This window comes from Microcaecilia unicolor, chromosome 11, assembly GCF_901765095.1.
Source record: "Microcaecilia unicolor chromosome 11, aMicUni1.1, whole genome shotgun sequence".
Taxonomy (NCBI): domain Eukaryota; kingdom Metazoa; phylum Chordata; class Amphibia; order Gymnophiona; family Siphonopidae; genus Microcaecilia; species Microcaecilia unicolor.
Genome location: NC_044041.1, coordinates 53,086,957 through 53,112,012, shown reverse-complemented (window position 1 = coordinate 53,112,012; position 25,056 = coordinate 53,086,957). Strand labels below are relative to the sequence as shown.

The 25,056-nt window shown below is 44.2% G+C and overlaps 1 protein-coding gene across 13 annotated transcripts in view; it reads right to left on the bottom strand.

Moving 5' to 3' along the window:
* Window positions 1-25,056, bottom strand: part of FBRSL1 (fibrosin like 1) — an 808,371-nt gene that overhangs the window by 491,910 nt on the left and 291,405 nt on the right. The window contains exon 1 of one of the 13 annotated variants that reach the window (XM_030220298.1): window positions 6,149-6,169. The exons of the other annotated variants lie outside the window; for them this stretch is intronic. The gene's annotated coding sequence lies outside the window, so the exon portion shown is untranslated. Of the gene's footprint in view, window positions 1-6,148; window positions 6,170-25,056 lie in introns of those variants that run through there. 13 annotated transcript variants of the gene reach the window in all.

The window sequence follows — 25,056 nt, the reverse complement described above, 5'->3', positions numbered from 1 at the left end:
TCCCATGATTTCCAGCGATTTTCCTCTCCTCCCCTGCTCTCCTGTCTCCCATGTCCAGCGTAGCGATTCTTCCCACAGCCCATCCTCCTCCCAGCCCGTCCTCATTCTCCACAGGCTGTCAGCATCGGAGTGAGCGAGCAGCCAGGCAGCAGCGCGAACGCCGGTGCAGGTAGCGAATCAGTGAGTGAGAGAGGCTGTCAGCATCAAAGCTTCCCTCTGACAGTCCCGCCTATGCGGAAACAGGAAGTTGTAACAACATAGGCGGGACTGTCAGAGGGAAGCTCCGACGCTGACAGCCTCTCTCACTCGCTGATTCGTTAACTGCACCGGCGTTCATGCTGCTGCTAGCTCAGTCCGACGCTGACACTACAGAGCCGTCAAAGTAAGTAGGGGGGGAGAAAAAGGTGCCGGTACGCCGTACCGTTGCGTACCGGCACAAAAAAAGCACTGATTATTATTAACATTTGTATAGTGTAAGTGGACACCTGAGACAATGGGAAATGGTGACTTTTCCAAAGTCACAATGACTGTCAGTAGGCAGGTTCAGATTTTCAACCCTGGTTTCCAGCCCATTATTCTTGCCCAGGAGTTTTCAACCCAGTCAGGTTGTCAAAATATACACAATAAATATGCATGAGATTGATTTGCATAGATTCATTGTTAATATCCTGAAAACCTGACTGGCTAGGTGTGTCCCAAGGACTGGGTGGGTTGAGAACCACTGCTCTAATCACAAGGGGGCCCTTTTACTAAGCCGCATAGGAGCCTACATGCGCCCGTGTGTCAATTTGGAGACACTGCCTGGCTACCGTGAAGCCCGGGCAGTAATTTTGTTTTTTAAGCGCATCTGCTATGCATGCTTGAATTTGTATTTTCTTGCGTGCGGCAGAAACCGTGTGGTAATCGTCATTCTACACGTGTGGACGATTACCACAAGGTTACCGCATGAGACCTTACTGCTAAGTCAATGGCTATCAGTAAGGTCTCAGACCCAAAATGGACATGCGCCAATTTTTATTTTGCCACACGTCCATTTTCGGCAAAAATACAAAAAAGGCCTTTTTTACTGGCGCGCTGAAAAATAGACCTGCGTGCACCCAAAACACGCGCCTACACTAGCGCAGCACATTTTTCAGCGTATCTTAGAAATAGAACCCCTAGGTCATTTACAGGATCATTTTCGAAAGAGAAGGACACCCATCTTTCCACACAAATCGGAAGATGGGCATCCTTCTCACAGGGTACCCAAATCGGTATAATCGAAAGCCGATTTTGGGCGTTCTCAACTGCTTTCCGTTGTGGGGACGAGCAAAGTTCACGGGGACGTGTCAGAGGTGTAGCGAAGGTGGGACTTGGGCGTGCCTTACACATGGACGTCCTCGACCCATAATGGAAAAAAAAGGGCATCCCTGACAAGCACTTGGACGACTACCTGGTCCTGTTTTTTTTTTACGACCAAGGCACAAAAAGGTGCCCGAACTGACCAGATGACCACCGGAGGGAATCAGGGATCACCTCCCCTTACTCCCCTAGTGGTCACTAACCCCCCTCCCACCCTAAAAAAACGTTTTTAAAAATATTTTTTGCCAGCCTCAAATGTCAAACTCAGGTCCATGACAGCAGTATGCAGGTCCTTGGAGCAGTTTTAATGGGTGCAGTGCACTTCAGGCAGGCAGACCCAGCCCCATCCCCCTCTACCTGCTACACTTGTGGTGGTAAATGTGAGACCTCCAAACCCCACCACAAACCTCCTGTACCCACATCTATGTGACCCCCTTCACCCCTAAGGGCTATGGTAGTGGTGTACAGTTATGGGTTTTGGGGGGCTCAGCACACAAGGTAAGGGAGCTATTTACCTAGGAGCAATTTATGAAGTCCACTGCAGTGCCCCCTAGGGTGCCCGGCTGGCATCCTGGCATGTCAGGGGGACCAGTGCACTACGAATGCTGGCTCCTCCCACGACCAAAGGGCTTGCATTTGGTCGTTTCTGAGATGGGCGTCATTGGTTTCCATTATCGCCAAAAATCAGAAACGACCAAGTCTAGGGACGACCATCTCTAAGGATGACCTAAATTTCAGGATTTGGGCGTCCCCAACCGTATTATCAAAACAAAAGATGGACGTCCATCTTGTTTCGATAATACGGGCCCCGCCCCTCCACTGTACATTTTGTGAGGACGTCCTCAGCAAAACTTGGGCGTCCCTTTCGATTATGCCCCTCTTAGGGTCTTGTCTTGGATGCTACAAAAGGTATTAAAACATATTCGACAATGTAGTCATGTAAACAATACCAGTTAGAACTCAGCGGACACAGAGATGTAAAACATCAGACACAACAAAGTCTTGCTGAAATAACCAGGTTCGCTCTAGCAGGGTAGGCTTGGTTTGACTGTGAAAGCATTCTGGATTTCAAACAGCAATCAAATTGTCAAATAGCAGGTAGCAAAAACATTTCTAGCAGTGCAGCTCAATGAAGCCAGAATGCAAAATTATTGTTGGCAAAAAAAAAAAGTAATCTGCCTTGCTTAATTAAATATTACACATTATTTAGAGACTTGTGACAGGCCTTGAAGCTGAGATCTTACTGTAAAAGCCACGTCCATCCTAACTGGACTAAACTGTAAATGCTTTAAGAACATAATAGCCATACTGGGTCAGAGCAATGGTCCATCCAGCCCAGCACCCTGCCTTCAACAGTGGCCAATCCAGGAGACAAGCATCTGGCAGAAAGCCAAATAGTAGCATGATTCTATGCTAGCAATCCCAGAGCAAGCAGTGGCTTCCCCCATGTCTATCTCAATAGCAAACTATGGACTTTTCCTCCAGGAACTCAAAACCTTTTTTTCAACTCAGATTTACACCAACCGCTATTACCACATCCTCTGGCAACGAGTTCCAGAGCTTACCTATTCTTTGAATGAAAAAATATTTCCTCCTATTTGTTTGAAATGAGTTTCCATGTAATTTCATTGGAGGTCCCCTAGTCTTTGTACTTTTTGAAAGAGTGAAAAATCAATTAACTTTTACCTGTTCTACACCACAATCATATCTCCCTTCATCCGTCTCTTTTCCAAGCTGAAGAGCCCTAACATCTTTAACCTTTCCTCATATGAGAGGAGTTCCATCCCCTTTATCATTTTGGTCGCTCTTCTTTGAACCTTTTCTAATTCCGCTATCTCTTTTTTGAGATATGGTGACTGCTGTTCACCCCTGCACATTAGCCATGAGCTTCCTGGTTTTTTTCTCTACACAAATAGCTTACTAAGATAATACTGTAACTTGGGACGTGTGAATAGAATACACAGGCGTGATACATTTCTATGATGTGGAATTCCAGCCTGATGTCTCTGGACAAGTCCAAAACGGATTCTCTTAAATTTGGCACTCTCTTTGGAATTACTACTACTTAACATTTCTAAAGCGCTACTAGGGTTAAGCAGCGCTGTACAGTTTAACATAGAAGGCCAGTCCCTGCTCAAGGAGCTTACAATCTAAAGGACAAATGTACAGTCAGTCAAATAGGGCAGTCTAGATTTCATGAATGGGTATAAAGGTTAGGTGCTGAAGGCAACACTGAAGAGGTGGGCTTTGAGCAAGGATTTGAAGATCGGTAGGGAGGGGGCTTGGCGCAAGGGCTCAGGAAGTTTATTCCAAGCATAGGGTGAGGCGAGGCAGAAAGGGCGGAGCCTGGAGTTGGCGGTGGTGGAGAAGGGTGCTGAGAGGAGGGATTTGTCCTGTGAGCAGAGGTTTCGGGTGGGAACGTAAGGGGAGATGAGGGTAGAGAGTTAATGAGGGGCTGCAGATTGAGTGCATTTGTAGGTAAGAAGAAACTTGAACTGTATGCGGTATCTGATCGGAAGCCAGTGAAGTGACTTGAGGAGAGGGGTGATATGAGCATATCGGTCTAGGCGGAATATAAGACGTGCAGCAGAGTTCTGAACACACCACCCGAACTCTCGTCCATGCTCTCATTACCTCTCGCCTTGACTACTGCAACTTACTCTTCACCGGCCTCCCACTTAGCCATCTATCCCCCCTTCAATCTGTTCAGAACTCTGCTGCACATCTTATATTCCGCCTGAACCGATATACTCATATCACCCCTCTTCTCAGGTCAATTCACTGGCTTCCAATCAGATACCGCATACAGTTCAAGCTTTTCCTTCTTACCTACAAATGCATTCAGTCTGCTGCCCCTCACTACTTCTCTACCCTCATCTCCCCTTATGTTCCCGCCCGTAACCTCCGTTCACAGGACAAATCCCTCCTCTCTGTACCAGGGGCGTATCTGCGTGGGGCCTCAGGGGCCTGGGCCCCCGCAGATTTCGCCCTGGACCCCCCTACCGCTGCCAACCCTCCCCCTCCGTTGCTCGCTTACCTTCGCTGGCGGGGGACCCCAACCCCCGCCAGCCGAGGTCCGCGTCCTCCTGCCGCTGCCGGCTGCCTTTGGTGCTTTCATTTGTCCATTGAAGCTGGCGCCGATGAAAGTTTCTTTTGAGTCTGACGTCGCTGCACGTTGTACGTGCAGGACGTCAGACTCAGAAACATTTTCTGAGTCTGACGTCCTGCACGTACAACGTGCAGCGACGTCAGAGTCAAAAGAAACTTTAGTGGGCGCCAGCTTCAATGGACAAATGAAAGCACCAAAGGCAGCCGGCAGCGGCAGCGGCAGGAGGACGCGGACCTCGGCTGGCGGGGGTTTGGGGTCCCCCGCCAGCGAAGGTAAGCGAGCAACGGAGGGGGAGGGTTGGCAATGGTAGCGGCTGGGGGGAGGGGGATCGGCAATGGCGGCGGCGGCGGCGGCGGGGGGGGGGGGGCTATAATGTGCCCCCTCACTCTGGCCCTGGCCCCCCCTACCGCCGCAGTTCAGATACGCCCCTGCTCTGTACCCTTCTCCAACACCGCCAACTCCAGGCTCCACTCACTCTGCCTCGCCTCACCCTATGCTTGGAACAACCTTCCTGAGCCCTTACGCCAAGCCCCCTCCCTGCCCATCTTCAAGTCTTTGCTTAAAACCCACCTCTTCAATGCTGCGTTCGGCACCTAACTCTTACCGTTCAGTAAATCCAGACTGCCCCAATTTGACCGCCCCCATCGGACTGTCCATTCACTTGTCTCTTAGATTGTAAGCTCCTTGAGCAGGGACCGTCCCTCTATGTTAATTTGTACAGCGCTGCGTAACCCTAGTAGCGCTTTAGAAATGTGTAGTAGTAGTAGTAGTAAGTGGGAGGCCAGTAAGTAGTAGGTTGCAGTAGTCAAGGCGAGAGGTAATTACTTGCTTAGCACAGGTTTAAAACAGTCTACTATGTCCTTCTTGCCCCTAACCTGATAGGATCCTTGTACAGCTTCCCCTACAGGAAAGAGCAGGACTTTTCCTTGTTATGTCTATCAAGTTTCCTGGCAGTAAGGTACAGAGCCACCTGCTAGTTCAGCACATGAAAACCTGTCTTCTCAGTAAGAGTTCCCAAGAGAACTTCTTCCTCTCCAGATCCCTCCTGCTGCTGCTGCTCCCCCCCCCCCCCCCCCCCCCCCCCACAGGCCTGCCAACAATACTGTGTAGACATAAGAACACTGACAGCAGCAAAACTGAAACAAGTTATAACATGAGCACAGACCCGCATTATATTAAGTCCACACCCTCTCAAACACACTTAACGAAGTAGGTTTGATTAAGACTGGCAAGAAACTAACAGAAAGAGAATTAGCAGAAAAGAGAAATTTCTCTTCTGGTGTATCTGGCAGTCCATACCAAACCCGACACTGTACTGATCTACTTGAGTGGGTTCAATACGACTTGTAAAACTCTTCTTCTCAATGCCCTACCTACCACACTGCCCACCAGCTAACATGGTAATGTTTAGTGAAAGTCTATACAAGCTCTGAAAAACAGAAATGAAAGACAGAGGCTGCATATCACTGATTCGTCTCACCAGATTGATCTGTACCAGCAAAATGTTTTCCGCCACGAAAAGTATAGAAATCAAAGCCAGCAGTTGAAAAGGAGGATTCACAATCAACTTCATATGCCAACCTATTAATCAACTTTCTTTCTGTTTATGAAATATTTAAATGTCTTGCATATGTGCAATCACATGAATAAAGTAAATGTGACTAATGAGACCTAGCACAAGGTCGCCCCATCTCCTACCTACAGGCAGGTTTACTTCCCGAGTTCCTACTCTCCTGATCATAGGCAGTGTCATCTCAACTAGTCTGTCTGGGAATTCATCTTAAATATATGAAGTGCTGAAAAGATCATTCCCCTCTGCCTACAACAGAGCCTTTGAGGTTTCTAATATCAGCCTGGGACTCTTTGTCACTGTTTAAGTGCATTATTATTAGCATTTTGACATTTATTTTCTTCTGCAAAATTGTCTGAATTTATGCGAATGTCCTGTTGCACAACCTTCTGCTAGAAGATTGCAACACATTTCCAACTGCTCCCATTCAACATAATAACCAGTGGTGTCTCATAAAAGAGATTAGCCATCAAAGTCTCTTGTCTGTATGCAACTGCCGATTTGTTTTTTTCCAAAATAAGGCAATGAGTTGCTGAAGGAGGAGTCTGGGACAGGGAGAGCAAAAGTAAGGCCAAGAGGGTAGGACTGAGGCTGGTTGATGAAGAGGTGATTATTGAGGGGGTGATAAAGGCTCAGCTGGGTAGGGGACTTAGGAAAGGGAAGGGAAATGGGACTTGATATACCGCCTTTCTGAGGTTTTTTTTTTTTGCAACTACATTCAAAGCGGTTTACATATATTCAGGTACTTATTTTGTACCAGGGGCAATGGAGGGTTAAGTGACTTGCCCAGAGTCACAAGGAGCTGCAGGGAGAATCGAACTCAGTTCCCCAGGATCAAAGTCCACTGCACTAACCACTAGGCTACTCAAATTATTATTATTAATGACATTTATATCCCATGTTATGCCGAGTAGAATTCAGGTTCATTGTGGCTTACACAACAATTAGAAAAGCATGAACATATTCAAAATACATTAATAGAAAGTAAAATACATCATATAATGTTAGACCAGTAAAACTTGAGTTAGGAAAGGTTAAGGAAAGACGAAAAGGTTGAGGGGAAAAAGGAGAAAAGACTGGTGACCAAACAGACACACAAATATACAAGGGGGAAAATACAGAAGAGGAATGATTGATACTGAGGGAATAGTAAAGCTTTGGGGGGGGGGGGGGGGGAGAAAGAACTATAGATTGAGTGGGGCAAGAAAAAAGAACAGATATACAGCACAAACAGATGCATGCAATGAAGAAACACCTTCAAAAATGACGTGAACACCATGACATAGGCCATTCCAATCTTGACAGGGGAAGAACTGTGTACTCTGCCAAGAAATCTTCAAATGCTCATCTATATATATAAAACTCACCCTCAACGTTCTATTGGCTGCTGACGTCACTGAAGCCAAGGTTCGTATGTTCGAAGCTCTGAAGCCTCCTCGAAAATCACAGTCTCTGGGCCCCGCCCTCGCGTCAAACGTTATGACGTTGACAGCGGAGGCGGAGCAATTCACCGCCCTCGCGTCAAACGTTATGGCGTTGAGGGCGGAGGCGGAGCAATTCACCCACATCGACGACGGGGGGGGGGGGGGGGGGGAGCCACAGTAAAGCCTTGCTAGCGCCCGTTTCATTGGCTCCAGAAACGGGCCTTTTTTTACTAGTATTTAATCATTTATAATGAGCGTTCATCTACTTTCCAGAATATTCATGTGCCAATATCTCCCTTCCTGAAACCAAAGCCCTAAAACAATGGTTCCCCAGCCATGTAAACTTACATCTTGTGAAATTAATATTTAACTTTTTTTTTTCAACAAGGCTCTTCCTTTCTCTGAATTATCTCTTGAAGACTAGCAGGTCAGAAACTACACAAGCACCTAGGGCAACTGGAAACTCTCTGCCATATTGTCTCTCGATGTTTTCCGTTCTTTACAAAGAGATGTGATAAGCTATCATGTGTTTGGGAAACTGTACCATGGACCTCTCTCTCATAGGCATCATTAAATCTTAAAATGTTAAATATTTGCTGCTGTAAACAGACACCTAATCCAACTCTCAAATCCCTTCAACAGACTTGGGTGAAGAGCTTTTATTTAATAAACATGTTGCCTGAAGTCAGAACTGTGATTAGGGCAAAACAGGAGTCCCTAAGAGGCTCTGTTTGTCACCTAATACATACCAGGGGCAAGACGCATTACACAAAGAGAGTGTTCCTGCTTATTATGCATATTAATCTCCAAGCAAAACACAGTGATAATTACTTGAAATAATTGTTGCTTCTTTTTTTCCCAAGCTATTCAGTGATAAGTTACTGTGTGATTTCACTTGAACTGTTCTAGCTTTAATTACGCCTGGGTTTTTTTTTTTTCAGGATATGTGAAGCGATAAATAGGATGTATCCAGGTATTCTCTGAGCAAACACCAGCCTGCTTCCCCCTGCTAAAACTAACTTTGTAGGTTTCTTAATAGTTTTTACTGTTCTCATATGTTCTCTCCCCCTCCCCCTTCTCTTTGCCTACTGCCAGATCTGCGGCAGTGGAGAACCTGTGACCTCACGATGAGTTTCCATGGCAACACATACTAAAGCGCTAAAGTTTTCACCACTGGTAGCGTGAGATCATTAACACAAAGTCAGCAAGCAGTAAATAAATACGTTCACATAATACACGAAAATTAGAAAAACTCAAGCAAATAATCCTTTATTATAAGCTATGGAGGTAACATAAAATATTTACTAATAACGATAATCATCATCTTATCATTGTTTTGAGGTTTTACTTGCTCTAAGAATTCACCTTTGGGGCTTGAAAGTGAAGGTGCAGACTAGTAAAAAGAGCAGCACCTGAAAATTTCCATGTGAAGTGAGGAGGATGAAAGAAGCAGACAAAAGGAATGTTTCGTGAGCGTCTCCTTTCCAAAATTCAAAAAGGCAAACACCAAGGGGTCCTTTTACTAATGCAGAGTAAAAGGGGGCCTGCGCTAGCATCACACCTGTTTTTCACACTGCTGAGCGCCCCCCCCCCCCCCCCCCCCCCCCCCGTTTACTGCAAGAAAGAAAGAAAGAAAGAATGGCCATGCAGAAAGTGAATCAATTACCACGCAACCATTTCAGGGGGGAGCACTTACCACTGAGGTAGTGGTAAGAGCTCCTGTGCTAACCCGGCAGTGATTCTACAAAACAGAAAATATTTTTGTAGCGCTAGAAATGGCACTCACTGGGGGTGGGAACTACTGCCACGCTGCTGCAGTAGCCTGGTGCTAATTCCTGTTTGGCTGGCTGTAAGCCCGGGGTGGGCTTACCAGCGCTTAGTAAAAGGGCCCCCCAAATTAGTTACTGCATAGAAAGATATCTGGTCACCTGTGGGGCAAGCAAGACAGAGGCATCACCAGGAGACAGCCACAAGGCTCTTTATGCACCTTTACAAAACTGATTTTCAAAAAGGAAACTGCTCAAGGCTTACTTTTTTCCCTCAGGCTTTTTGTTAGCGAGATACTTGGTTTTAGAACTGATTTTATTCTACTGTCTATACAGTCTTGTGTTCAGAATTTTATTGTGAATTTTTTTTTTTTTTTGTAAACCGCCTAGGACCTAGGATAGCGCAGTCTATAAACTGTTATAAATAAATAAAACTGACCCAGCTATTTTTTTTTGTGAGTTTCCCGTCCGCAGCAGCATAAGTTTTGCACGGAGCGCAGGAACCTCTCTTTTAAAGAATTTTCAACTGTCATGGTCAAATTAATTTAAACCGCGTTTAAACCACTGGCAACAGTGTTTAATTATCCACTAGTATTTAGTTTAGGCCTGCCATGTAGCAGGCATCAATTAAATGTGGCTGAATATCGTGGCTCTCCCCTCACTTCACTACACAGATGGTGTCAGGTCAGTCAGAATGATTTTATACCAGACTCTGTAAGGCCATTTCTATAATTTGGTGACTAATGCTAGACATCAAGTGCTTATCTGTGTTATAGAATTCTAGCACTTATGCGCATCCGAGGTGCCAATAATTATAATGATGTACCTAAGTGCCAGGCGTTATAATGAATATCGTAGCATACCGATTGAGATCTGTGAATGATACATCTAAGGAATTTTGGAATGAGGAGTGTATACACAAGCTGGAGGAAGTGACGCAATCTGAGTTTGAGGAGATGGGAGGAGCTTATGCTCCTTTTAAAATGGCGTCTGAAACTAACAGAGGCTTACCGACCTGCAGTAACTCTGAGCAGGAAACGGAGTGGAACAACTGTGGATGTAATTTTGTGTGGAAAACTTTGGAAACAACCCCTGACGCAGCACCAGCGAAACGGGGGCTCCCTGTCGGGTTTTGGAATGGCGAGTGCCGCCTGGAGAGGAACACTAGAGCGAAAGTACTGAGCTAAGTGGTTTCGGGTGACACCTTCTCGATAGACTTGTTATTTGCATTCTACAGAACATTGGTTGATATGAAAATTCCACTAGTAGCATACAGTACATTGACATAAGTTATAGTGGACACACAAAGCAGACAGCAGTGCACACAGTGTATTTGGTGATTTGAAATTTAACACACATGTAGGAGTGGAGGGTTTTTTTTAAGCTATATGATGGCAGCCTTACAGTCTTGCTTAGTTGGACTGGCTGGGCGGCGACTCTGAAGCTTTTTTTCTCCACTTTTAAAACACTGGCTTAAGCTGTTAACTGAGTGGGGGTTCCACATTACAATTACTACTACTTAACATTTCTAGAGCGCTACTAGGGTTACGCAGCGCTGTACAAAATAAACAAAGAAGGACGGTCCCTGCTCAAATGAGCTTACAATCTAAAGAACGAAATGTCAAGTTGGGCAGTCTAGATTTCCTGGGTAGAGGTGTAGAGGTTAGGTGCCGATTGCAATTACACAGGGAGTGTGAACCTGTGTTAAGAATTTCATCTATTATATTGAGCTTGCGTGTATTAATATTCGTTATAATGAATATGCCAAAATTGCTTAACGCATAACTGTGAGAGGGCAAACATGGGGGTGCAGCACAGGCAGGCCATGGATGTGACACCAAGCGACACACACACCATATAGAATACTATCAGTGGTGTGCGTTGCCTGGCGTACAGGAGTGCCAACTTACACCAGCCATTGGCCTAAGGGAGCACGCCAGGGTACCTTTGTGCTAGTATCCTCCAAGGGCTAGGGGTGCCCTGAAGCCATTACAGAACAGGTTCTAAGCTCCCCTTGGGAATACTTTCTACATGTTTTTGAAGGAGGTTTTCAAATATCCTGAAGAAGGCTTACCACCTATTTGTTTCATCTACTATGGTGGAGAGAGCAGATGGACAGCTTTTAGCTGGATTTGTCTTGAGACAGCTTGAACGTTTTAGCAGGTTTGGAGAATTCTCAGGAGGAATTGGCCTTTAGGGCCACCCTCCTGGTTTCTTTTGTTTTTCTTCAAGAAAAGAAGCTTTGATCAGACTGTATTTACATCAAGCTGCCTCATTTTATGCTCTTGGGAGAGCCTATTCGTATATTTCCTGATGTTTCCAGATGGACACAGGAGAGAAGGAAAACGTTTCTGTTGATGAGACAGGAGGTGCTGGCTTTGGAGTCCAGATACCAGCTGAGGTTTCCCTGTAAATGTGTTTTGCATATAGATTATTCTACCTTTCATTTTTTTTAAACCTTCACAGCTACATAATTTCTTGGGTGGCAGATCTTAGATGGAAGTTGGACGTTAAAAGATTTAATTGCTGTTTATTTTATTTTCCCCCTTTCTGTATAACTTCTTCTCAGGTTCTGTGAATTGTTCAAGAGTACCTGTTTGTGGACTATGAGCCTGTTCTAATATTTCTGCAGGCTGTTTGCCCCGTAAAAATCAGCGCTGAAAAAAAAAACACCTAGGTGTATTGTATAAACCACGCCTAACTTTAGGCATGGTTTACAGAATACAGCCCATCTACGCAACTAAATCTAGTCGTGGGAATTTACAACAAGAAAAACTTGGTGTAAATGTCAGTGATTAAGGGTTCCTTTTACCAGGCTGAGGCAAAAGGGGACCGGCGCTGGCATCGGCACGTGTTTTGCACGCACGCTGAGGCTCCCTTTTACCGCAGCTGGTAAAAGGGAAGTCTCGCCTTTCTACAGGAAATAGCTGTGCAGCAAGTAAAGCATTTGCTGAACTGTCATTTCAGAAGGGAGCCCTTTCCGCCACCCATTGAGGTGGCAATAAGGGCTCCTGCATTAACCCGGTGGTAATCGGGCAGTGATTACCGCTGGGTACATTCCTGCGCTACAAAAATTAATACATTTTTGTAGCGCCGACGGCACGCTGGGGTGGGAAGTACCGCCGGGCTGCTGCAGTAGCCCAGTGGTACTTTCTGTATAATGAGTGGTAAGCCCGCACAGGGCTTACCGCCGGTTAGTAAAAGGAGCCTTTAGGTGCAAAGCGGGTGTATTCTATAACAGCACACATAATTTTTAGTAACGCCCATGATCTGCCCATTCCACACCCATGGCCACCCTCCATTTTTGGCAGTATGCATTAGAATTTACATGCATTACTTTATAGAACTCGCTTAGCAAGTTGTGAGCATACATTCTAATTAAAGCCAATTAGTGCCCGTTAATTGACAATTATTGGCAGTGACTGGCTTCTTAAGCTAATTACGTTGCACACGCAATACAGAATATGACCTGAATTGTGTGTGCAACTCAAGCCGCACTACAAAGAATCTGGAGGATACACTGATTATTACCTTTGCTAATTTATGGCGTTTTTCTTTGGGTTGTACATTCAAAATTTCTACAAATAAAAAATGTTTAAAAAAAAATGTTGGCTTTAAGATTTGCCCACTGTGGCACCTACATCTTGGTGTCAAGCTATGGACTAGCCCCGGAAATGATATGGTCAGTGGGCTTATATGTATACCGGCCTCCAATGAATGAATGAGCCTGTTGGGAACACTGACCCTGCAGCTGTTAGCAGAAATGGTTTCAGAACATTTTTCAGCCAAATCTCCTACATCAGTGTGAAGACACAAACTGCCTATGGCTGTGCTGGGGTCAGTCCATTCACTACTGCTGATGACTTAAGAGGGCACTGACTGGGTCATATCTGGAAACATTAATATCTTCAGGTAGTTCCCTCTATTAGGCCACTCAATCCCATGCTCGAGGCCTGTCACAGAGCAACTATGGGGAGCATTTGAAAACTTAGAAGTGTTCTGAAGTGCAAGAGAGGGGCGAGAGAGAACCAGCTCAGCGCTTACATCAACCAAATTACACAGAAAATATATTTATAACGAAGATTCTATTCTCTTTGGAGGAAGGCGTAAATCGTGTGCTTTACTGTTAAACACCTGAAGGACTTATTCCAACCCATTCACTTCCGAGTTAGGTTGGATAAAATTTTGAAATAGATGCATCAGTTTTCCTGACTAAAAATAAAACATGTTTGCTATCCCCTGTGTTCAATGGGGAAGAGGTCCTGGAACCTGTAGGTAAAGGGTTAAGTCTGCATGTGCATGGAGGACTCAGGGACTGGTTACTGTGGTTTAAAAGAATCAAAAGGAAGGTAACAGAGGATTCCTGCATAGCCTCATCTACAAAATAGATTTAGCATGGATGGGGAATCTGATAATGGCTCAGTGAGTCTGAGTTGAAAATTTTGGGCGCTGCAGAGACATACAGCAGGACCATTGTTCCCTCTAAGCTGAGTGGGAATCTTCCAAATGCATTGCTGCCCGGGGAGGGGGGGATTTCAATATTGTGTTTTCAATTGCATGAGGGAGGAGTGGCTTAATGGTTAGTGCAGCGGGCATAGATCCTGGCATCCTGGGTTCGATTCCCACTACAGCTCCTTGTGACCTTGGGCAAGTCACTTAACCCTCCCTTACTTCAGGTACAAAAATTTAGATTGTGAGTCTTCTAGGGACAGAGAAAATACCTACATATATAATGTGTACAGCGCTGCGTATGTCCAGTAGAGCTATACAAATGATTAGTAGTAGTAGTAGGGACAGGTAAGTCTATTTATTTATTTATTTATATTTTGCTCACACCTTTTTCAGTAGTAGCTCAAGATGAATTACATTCAGGTACACTGGATATTTCTCTGTCCCAGGAGGGCTCAAAATCTAAGTTTGTACCTGAGGCAATGGAGGGTTAAGTGACTTGCCCAAGATCACAAGGAGCAGCAGTGGGATTTGAAGCGGCCACCTCTGGATTGCAAGACCGGTGCTCTAACCACTAGGCCACTCCTCCACTCAGGTTCCCTGAAGTCCTGCAGAGCTTGCCTGTCCCCCAACAGGATAGTGAAAGAGCACCCCCACCACCACTGGCAGGACTGTAGGCGGTGAACTCCCACCACCTAGAGGAACAGTGAGCAGGACTCTTGCCAATGAGCTCAGCAAAAAGCATCTTTTTAAGAAGCTGCTGACAGGTATATCCTGAGTAAATAAGGTGAAGACGTATTTAAATATTTAAACTGGAGGAGGAAGAGAAATGAGAGCAAACAAAGGCTGAAAAATGTTCCTTTCATTTAACATGCATGTGTATGTTATAGCAAGAAGAACTGGTATGTATCAAACATACAAAACAATAAGAAAAGAACATAAGTTTGTTAGAAAGAAATGAATGTACGGCATGAACAGGACAATCTGAGTGTTAGCGTGTGAGAGCATGAGCGCGAGTATGGATGGATGGCAAGAACAGGGAAACGTGCGTGTGTGAGCATGTATGGAACAGGGCAATATGCGAGTGTGTGCACGCATATGCAAACACACGTGAAAGTACAGCAAAACACTTGATACAGACCGTATGCAAATCCACTACCCTAGATAAGGTAGAGCAATCTCTCTGGCCAGGGTTCAAATCTCAACCTAAAAGAAACAACTATAATGATCTCAGCCCAACCTTATGTAGACTTTTTTTCATATCAAGAAAGAAACACAAAATGCAGCACATTCGGCCGGCTTTTCTTAATAGAGATGCTGGGATGAAAGAGGAAAGACAGAAAAGACTGAGACACACAGAGTGGCAAAAAACAATGTTTATGCTTTGAGCTGGGATGGGGACAGGATAGGGTTTCCAAGTTGGGACAATATGGCAGTCCAGGCCAGGGCAGTGTAGAGATCAGGAATGAAACAGGATGGAGGACTTCATTCAGAATGATTTTTTTGCATTTACAAAATGCCAGGGTACAAAACCATTCTGAATAGCAGATCACATGAAACACTTGCACACTGGACATTTAAGCAACTTCATGCAAAAACAGTTTTTATTCTTTGTCCTCATTTATGACAAATCTAGAAGTACAAGCAGATCCTGGTAAACAAAAGAACGCTCCTTAAGGCAGCACAGAAGCTCTCAAACATCCTGGATGGCTGCTCATGTGTGCACCTCAGGGGTTATACACTTCCTTGGGATGCAGTCCCTCAACTGGGTGCTCATCACCATAAATAAACCCTGCCAGCAGAGTACTCTCTGAATAACTGAAGGGCTGTCATCTCTGCTACCTCAAAAATCAGCTAATTCCTGAACCTACAAAGGCCGCTTTGCCTGCAAGAATGTTCTTATGATCCTTACCTTCCCACCTCATATGGCCCATCCATGATATGTCATAGTTGACATCTTGTTAATTGCTGGCTAGTTCCAGAATGACTCTGCAGCAGGGTCAGCTGATACCTTGCTCTGGTATCCATAAGGACAGCATGACACCTTGAAATTCACACTCCTTGACAAATGACTACACATTCTTAACACAGAAAATGACAGCAGATAAAAACTTGTATGGTCCGTCCAGTCTGTCCAACAAGGCAGCCAACATTGTGCCTGGACCCTTTTATGCCCTGTTTGAAGTGTAAAGATAATTTAAGCTTGGCTTTGATTCCCTCCTCTTTCTATATAGGGATGCTCAGTATTAATCATATCTGTTTTTGAATAACGTCACTGTTTTTTCCTCCCCCAGGAAGGAATTCCAGGCATCCTGATATATTACTCCTAAATCTACCACCCTCCAACCTCTAATTCTAGTGCTTCTCCGTCTCTGAAAAAGATGTGTCTTTATATTAATACCTTTCAAGTATTATATCTCCCTTCTACCTCCTTTCCTCCAGGGTATACATATTCAAGTGTTCAAGACTCTTCTCATACATCTTTTGGCACAAACCCAATACCATTTTTGTCGCTTTCGTCTGAACAGCTTCAAGTCTTTTTATGTCCTCAGTGATATATGGCTGCCAAAACTAAACAAAATATTCCCAAATGGGGCCTCACCGATGACTTATACGGGGCATTAACACCTCCTTTCTTCTGCTGGTTACGCCCTGCTACCTGTTCTGGCCACTACCTTTTTGTCACATTGTTTTGCCACCCTGAGATCCTCAGACACTATCACCTCAAGGTCCCTTTCCTGGTCTGTTCTATCACATAGAGTTCCTTTGAATTTCTACAGCCCAAGCGCATTTTTTTCACATTATATTTTAACTGTTTTTCTAATTTTTTTGTAAATCACTTCTCATGTGGTCTCCATCCTTTAGGATGTCCATTCTGTTGCAAATCTTTTATCTCATCTTCTAGTCCTCCTATAAGCAATTAAAACTGTGGTAGCCGCATCCTTCATTGTCCTGCCAAAGGTCAGCTTTCATATCACCATTAACAAGAGTCATCTTATGAAAGTCAGAAACTACAAGTTGCCATTTTCTCTGCTCCTGAACAGAACTTAAACTCCACCATCAGCCACCACAGGAGCCATCTCACTACAGGCAGAATACATGTGGAAATTTTGCTGAATCAGAATTATTGTGTGTGTACATGCAATTCTGTTCCTTCTTCTGTTCTGACTACTGTATTCTGTTTCATTAGTCTGCAAACCACTTTGCTGTGATGCCCTCTAAAAAAATGGCACAGTAAATGCCTAATAATCTTCACTTCTGGTCTTTTACTTTCCTGAGATGACCTGTGAAACAGATTTTGATTTTAGAATGTAATCTTGCCTTCGTGTTTACTCAGCACTGGGCCACATGGTGCCTGTGAATTTGCAATTCAAAGCAATATGGATGTTAAAGGAAACCATTAGCTGGCAGTGGAAGAGGGGAGGTGAAGGAAACAATCCAATCCAATGCGCCCACAATGTCCTAAAGCAATTAACTGCTGAGTTTACAGGGAAATGCATGTTAGTACAACAGATGCATACGCATTTATTTCGGCCCTTTGGTAAAAATGCACCGCTTTCAGGCCAGATGTTTTCTTTCATGCCAAAGCAGAATCCAGTTGCATCAAGCTGTGAAATTCTCCTCTGATCTGTCAAAATCTGCCATGAGCCAGAACAGAAAGGAAGAGAACCCGTGTCTGGAATAGAAGGCTTTTTCCCACTTGGGATTACAACACCATCTGTGTTTTAAAAGCTTGTAGAGTACTTGAAGTCCCTCTGTTGAAGTTTACAACATAGCAGGCAAAGGACATTAAAATACAAAATGCAGACATCCTTTACTGCCCCAAGGAAATACAGTTTAAAAGACTGCACACATAAAAAAGAAAAAGAAAAAGAACAGAGCACTTTAGAAATCACCTTTAAAATTGTTCACTTTAAATTTATACTGGTAAGAAGTATATGCTGCAGACTCCAGTGTCTGTGACAAAGTCCCCTCAAACTAGGGTTACCATATGTCCGGATTTACTCGCACATGTCCTCTTTTTGAGGACATGTCCGGGCAACCGGGCGGGTTTTGCCAATCTGCCCGTTTGTCCAGAAATCCGGACAAACGGGCAGATTGCTAGTCTCCCCTCCCCTTACTTACTACTGCCCTGGTGGTCTAGTGACCTCTTCCGCCTTCGGAGCAGGAAAGAGCCCCCTCTTTCCTGCCCGGAGCGCTGCCCTGCATACATACATTTATTTATTTATTGCATTTGTACCCCACATTTTCCCACCTATTTGCAGGCTCAATGTGGCTTACAGAGTGTTGTTATGACAAAGTCATGACAGGGAGTTGGATACAATCAAATTAATCAGAAGATGGATGATGAGTTAGAAAGGATGGTATTAGATAGGATAGTTTTGATAGGAGGTGATTTATGTCTTTAAGGGTTCTCTTTGTAGGCTCTTTTGAATAGATGTGTCTTCAGAGATTTGCGAAAATTGCTTAGATAGTCCATAGTTTTTAGGGCTGGGGGTAACCCATTCCATATCTGTGTACTTCTGTAGGAGAAGGTAGTGCCATATGCCTGCTTATATTTAAGTCCTTTGCAACTGGGGAAGTTCAGATTTAGGAATTTGCGGGCTGATCTCTTGGCATTTCTGGGCGGTAGGTCCACAAGGTTAGACATGTACAGTGGAGCATCTGCGTGAATGATCTTGTGTATGGTTGTGTAGATCTTGAATTCGATCCGTTCCTTGAGTGGAAGCCAGTGAAGTTTCTCTCTTAAGGGTTTCGCACTTTCGTATTTAGTCTTTCCAAATACGAGTCTGGCTGCGGTATTTTGGGCTGTTTGGAGTTTCTTAATAGTCTGTTCTTTGCAGCCAGCGTACAGAGTGTTACAATAGTCCAGGTGACTGATTACCATTGATTGTACCAAGGTACGGAAAATGTTTCTCGGGAAGAAAGACTTAATTCTTTTGAGTTTCCACATCGAGTAGAACATCTTTCCTGTTTGTGATCTCAGCGCCGATTCAAAATGGCCGCAGAGAGCTGAAATGATTTCGCGAGACTTCAACTCTCAGCAGCCATTTTGAATCAGCGCCGAGATCACAAACAGGAAGGATGCATGCAGGGCAGCGCTCCAGGCAGGAAAGAGGGGGCTCTTTCCTGCCCCGAAGAGATCACTAGACCACCAGGGCAGTAGTAAGATAAGGGGAGGGGTGACGGGGAGGGGGAGAAGGGGAAAATGTGACAGGGGCGGAGCGAGGGTGTCAAAGGGGGCGGGATGGGGTGTGAAAGGGGTGGGGCGGGATGTCAGGGGGTGGGGTGTCAAAGGGGGCGGGGCAGGATGTGAAAGGGGACGGGGCATGTGTCCTCCTCGACGCCCACAACCCATTCGGGTTTTCAAAATTTCCACAAAACTAGATTGATCTGCATGTGCTGCTTCCATTGTATGCAAATAGATCTCATGCATATTTATTATGGAAATCTTGAAAACCTAACTGGGTTGTGGCCCTCAAGGACCACAGTTGCCCACCCCTGATCTAGAGCAAGACAAAAAAGAGGAGGAGGAAAAGGAAGGACTTAGATCTGGTAGTCACTTTTTTATGGTTCCTGCAACCAGAGTACCGGACTATGAAACTAAGGAAGCAAGGCTTCAAATCCTGCTTCTACCATTTCATCCTTCCATTGCCTCAGGTACACAAAGAGGAAGGCAATGGCAAACCAACCTAACAGTCTGCCAAGAAACCAACACACAAATGGTGGTCCCCGTAAGTCATTCATGACTTGGTACTTGCGTACAGGGTTCTACCTTTACATTTACCTGTGTAAATGAATTTAGATCTGACAGACCCAGAATCAAGTCACATTACACTGAGGTAGCACTACCAGAGCAAAAACCAAATGAAGGTCTCCTCCACTTCTAGCAGTTGTGGCCTATGGTTGAATAGATTTTGCTCTCGTTTAACTCCATCCTCAGAGGCAAGCTCCTCTCTCACCCCCTCTAGCCTAACCTTTCCATTTACACATTTACAAGGTAGTATAAATGCCAGAATTGTCATAAAGCCATCAATTTAATTTCTCCCAAGTCTAGAAGTTCAATATTCAATCATTTTAGAACAGAGATCTTTCCCTTAGCTTCAGCTGCCCATGGTGGAAATACAGGCATAGTATGTGCACGCAAGCAAGTGCAAGTCTGGAAGTGTGCAAGCGAGTGGTGACTTTAGTGCAAAATATGTTAGCCAGCACCATAACAAGTGGCCACTAAACAATTCACAAGGATGCATATTTTCAAAGCACTTAGCCTTCCAAAGTTCCATAGGTTTCTATGGAACTTTGAAAGGCTAAGTGCTTTGAAAATATGCCTCAAGTGCACTCACAAAATCTCCTTCCCTCCTTTATGCAATTTACCTATTTCCAAGGCCTAGTTTCTCCACAAGAGGTAAGCCCACACCAGGGCTCTATTTGCGAAAACAACTGCTCCAATTCAATGCCTATGGTAAAATATCATAATAACTTTGTCTGATTGCATTCAGATTTAGTTTCCAGAGGATCCCTCAGTTTTCCTATAAAATAATCACTTAGACTAGCAGAGAACCAACCATTTCCTTTCAATAAACCTGATCTCTAGAGACCCTAATTTTAGAAATAAACTTATGAGTCCCTCAAAGGGTACATTTCAGGTAGTCCACAGAGTTTCCTTTTGAAAATCAAAAAATAATCCATGGCACCTGCTGCTCTGTAAGTATTCAGATGAAAAACAACATGCAAGGATTTCAAAATATAATCCCCATTTGAACTTCAGTTGCTCCACTGCTGGTTTTCACCCTGCTTCATGAACAGTGGGGGGGGGGGAATGGGGACAATACGTTTTAAAATAGCCTTCCATGAGGGTAAACTCCTGTTTACTGCAGCTGCCAAGAAGCCCTCTGAAAACTGGTCTCCTTGGTATGGGCTCTTTTTAATATTCTACTCATTCTAGATATTCCCTAATTTTGAAAGGATTGACTCTCAAGACTATCAGCCTATGGGCAAGCTGCTTTTCATCTGGCTTTATCTTCTCTTAATGTTCACTTTTCTCCATTTTTCACATTATAAGGAATCATTATGAGGTATTCATTTGTTATGTCTAATGTAAGGACTTGGATAACATGAACATAAAAATCCAGGCGGACAGTGTTCACATTATTAAACATTTCTTAAGTAAACATATGTTTGACAAGGATAAGGTCAGAGAGGGGCAGAGGGCCAAAACAGACTGAAAATCAAACCATATAACCTCTAAGCTAGTAGTATAACACTCTGACCTGCTAATCTCTTACAAGTTTGACAGACAAGCATTCAGACTTCTCCATTGCCTCGGGTAAAAAGCTTAGATTGCAAAGCCCTCCAGGAACAGGAAAATGCCTACTGTACCTAAATGTAACTTGCCTTGAGTTACAACTGAAAAAGACATGAGCCAAATCTAAAAATCCTTTCCCCTTCCCTTCTCCTGGAGACAATCAGGAAGCGTGTTTCTAAGCTTTGAGTGGCAGAAGTGAATTCCCTTATTATCAGTGTCAAAACGCAGTTGACAGAACTGAAGCAGAAGGATATAAAAGGAGACTTGCTCAAAGTCACACAAGATTCAGAACGAGGGGTGGGGCATTTGAACCCTCTGGATCCCTCAGGATCTAACCTAACTAATAATACTAAATAATCCTTGACTAGACTTTACAAATAAAGATATATAAATATGTTTATGTAACAAAATTATTTTAATGATCTGGAATATTTATTTAAAAATGTAAAAATGCTGGTCTAGTTCTTATACAATCTTGAGGCAGCCACTCAACAGAGGGCTCAAATATTTCTAAGCATCTCTCAGTTCTCCTAACCCCCAAAACAAAGAACAGCAAAAACCCTTTGATTCTCTTCTGCATTATAATCAGCCATTCCCATCGCAGGTAATTTATCAAGGACCAGGGTTTCTACATCTAGTTGGGCAGAGGGAATAATCAGACGCTTGATAAGGAAGTGCTAAATTTTTCATTACAACTCTTCTCCTGAGGTTTGGTGTTTAATAATTTGTACTGTATAAAATTTCACATATGGGAAAACACGAAAGCAGCGAGCCTCTCCAGATGCTTGTTCCTGTTGCTAATCATGTGAGCCCCACAGCTAAGAAGAGTGGATTTAGGGTATAATTAAAGCTTTATACTTTAATGGTGCTGCGTGCAAAAGCAACAATTTTACCTTCAAGAAGAAAACGTTACATTTCATTATAACCTTGTTTTATTAAGCACTGGGTTCTCGGCCAGAAATACTCCTGTTTCAGCCACAGACGTGGCATTAAATGGGATGTTTTCACAAGCACACAAGGCTCTCGTAAGAGCAGGATGGTTACCATCAGCAATTACGCACATTTGGGTGCATTATAAATTCAATACTGCTACAGGGGATAAGAATGCTTTGTAGAAATGCTTTCTATGATCTGGACAAACTATCTGACTCAAATTCACCTCACTATCTTTCCCTCATCTCCAGTTTTCCTGCCACTCTCCCCCCCCCCCTCCCCTTCAATCCTGCTCACCTCTCCCACTCATTTCTGTCCTCATCTCTGCTTGCTTTGTCTCACTCTCTGCCCTCTCAACCAACTGAGCTCTCCACCCACCTTCTCCAAAGCCATCTACCTCTGTCCTTCTCACTGCCCCTCATTCCGTTCCACTCACTTGCTCCTCTAGAAAGTGCTCTCTCCTCATCTCCAGCCTTTCTGCCTCTAGCGCTCTCACATTCAATCCAACTCACTCCTCCCCACTTTTCAAAAATATTCTTCACCCTATCTCCAGTCTCTTTCCCCCTGAAAATCTTCAGTCCTGCTCATCCCCCCCCCCCCCCACTCTTCGTGCTCTCTCCTCCACTAAACCCTACCCAGTTTACCTTTCCATCCCCTCTCAACTCCAGTCTATCTCTCAAATTCTCTTATCCAATCCAAGCATACCAGCCTTAGAATTCTGGAGACCGCACCTTCAAAAAGATAAACAGGATGAACAGCGGTCTTTGTCATAAAGTGTACGGGGACAGACTATTTTGGCAGAAAGGCGGGAGAGGGAAGACATGATACAGACATTCAAATACTTCCATGGCACAAATGCACAGGAGGCGAATCTCTTTCAATGAAAGGAAGCTTGGGAATGAGGGAACAGGATGAAGGTGAAAGGGTACAGATTCAGGAGTAACCGGAGGAAATATTTCTTCACGTTCCTGGAACAGCCTCCTGCTGGAGGTGGTGAAGACCAACTGTATTTGAATTCAAGCAAGCTTGGGACAAGTACATAAGATCTCTAAGGGAGAAAAAGGGACAGTAGATGGCATGGATGGGCAGACTGGATAGGCCACAGGATCATTGTTTGCCTTAATTTTTCCCTGTTTCTATTATGTTATACATAAAGCGGTTATTACAACTTTTCACTATAGAAGAAAGAAAGGGTCAAATGCAGGTGATTAAGTTATCTGACCAGCTTCTATAAAGTAGACAGGTGGTGGCATTTTCTATAATAAAAGCTCAAGGACAAAGAGTCGGGATATGAAGCTGAATGGAGGGAGGTATACGTGTTTATGAGAGAAGAATAGCTGCCTGGAATAATAATAGGCATAAATCCAAGGAATGCCCCCATTCCGCCCATGATCCTCCCATTTCCGCACTTTTTTTTTTTACTTGCATCCAAATTAATGCGCATAAATTCTAATTAAATCTAATTAGTGCCAATAACTGCTTGTTTAAAAGCCAATTATCGGTGCTAATTATCTCATTATTCAATTAAGTTGTGTGCTCAATTTTTGGCAAATTTTACAGAATTGTGGGGTATGCGCAGTTAGAGCATGTTAGAGCTTTATTAGCCTCTGAAGTCGTAAATCAATGGACACTACTTAGGCCTTTAGACTTTGGGTTCTTTTTCTTCTTCGGTGTGTCCAGCAACAATGTTTCAAATAAAAAAAACAATGAGGACTTGTCGGTGACTGATGAACTCCCAGTTTGAGCCACAATTTTTGTATCCAAAAAATTTACGAACGCTTGTGCAGAACTACATGAGCTATCGAGTGGTTTGGAGCACGAAGAGGGTGCTGTGGGTTGAATAATACTTCAAATAACGCCATATACAATATAAATCTTACATCTAAAGGCCCAGAGGCAGTATGGTGCACTGCCATGTGAGCAATCCTGGTTTGATTCTTCTGCTCTTTGGGATGGCTGAGGATGGGGATTCTTTTGACAGCACCTGGCAAAAAGAATCACAGCCCTTGCTCAACAGGCACTTGATAACCACATTGAAAGTGCACATGTACTGACTGCCAGAGAGAGCTGCAGTCTGTAGCCCCTGGCTGAGGAGTGTCACTGTGATGGATTGGAGATAGGGTTAAAAAACAGGAGAGAAAACCTCAGGAAGCTGCAAATGAAGATTCATGATAACTGCACTAGCAGCATGGGGTCTCCTCCAACTAAGGTAGAAGTTCAAAGGAGCAGCAGGAAACAGCAGTCCCAAAAAAATAACTTCCCACCAAGTTCAGACTCTGGAAAGGAGCCAAAATGAATGGCCTCCATGGCTAGGTTCGCATTAGTTTTAAGTAATTCCTTGTGCAATCTGACATTGTAGTTAGAGCACCGAGTTTCAAATCTGGAGATCCTGATTCAGATTCCACCCCCTTCCCTCACCGCATGAGCCTCCATGCAGTGAGTGAAGGGGGTGCCTCCATCTCTTACTGCGGGGGGGGGGGGGGGGGGGGACATAGAACGGGCTTTTCTATTAAGGTTTGCTGCGTACTTTTCAAGTGACCTAGACTGGCTACTCTTACGATAGGATGCTGAGCATGACAGACCACTGGTCTGAGCCACCATGGTCTCAGAGCCAAATACTACTACTACTTAACATTTCTAAAGCGCTACTAGGGTTACGCAGCGCTGTACAATTTAACATAGACGGACGGTCCCTGCTCAAGGAGCTTACAATCTAAGAGTAATTCTCAATGATAAAATGAAGTCTGTGAGTGCCACCGAAATGCAGGATTCCTATCAGCACTTGGCAACACACCCGTGGCAGCTAAGTTTAGTAAAGGCAAAATTGTTTGAGCTGAACTATTGGTCCTATAGTCCCTGTTGTCATAAATCACCCACACACTAGTGCTCTGAAAAGAGCCTCCATGTAAACTGTGATCCACAGAGACTCCTACACACTAACTCATGTGTGCCTTTGTCAGATAGTTATTACATAATACATGTGGTCTGACTCTGATCCCAGTCAGGATGCCACAGGGATTCATAATTTAATGCCAGAACATACACAAAGATGCCTTTATAATGTCATCAGCAGGTTTTGCAAATTTAGAAGCGATGAATGTTCACCAGTATTTACCAGTCAAGAGAAATGCTAAATCAACTTGTTGAATTTTAAGATG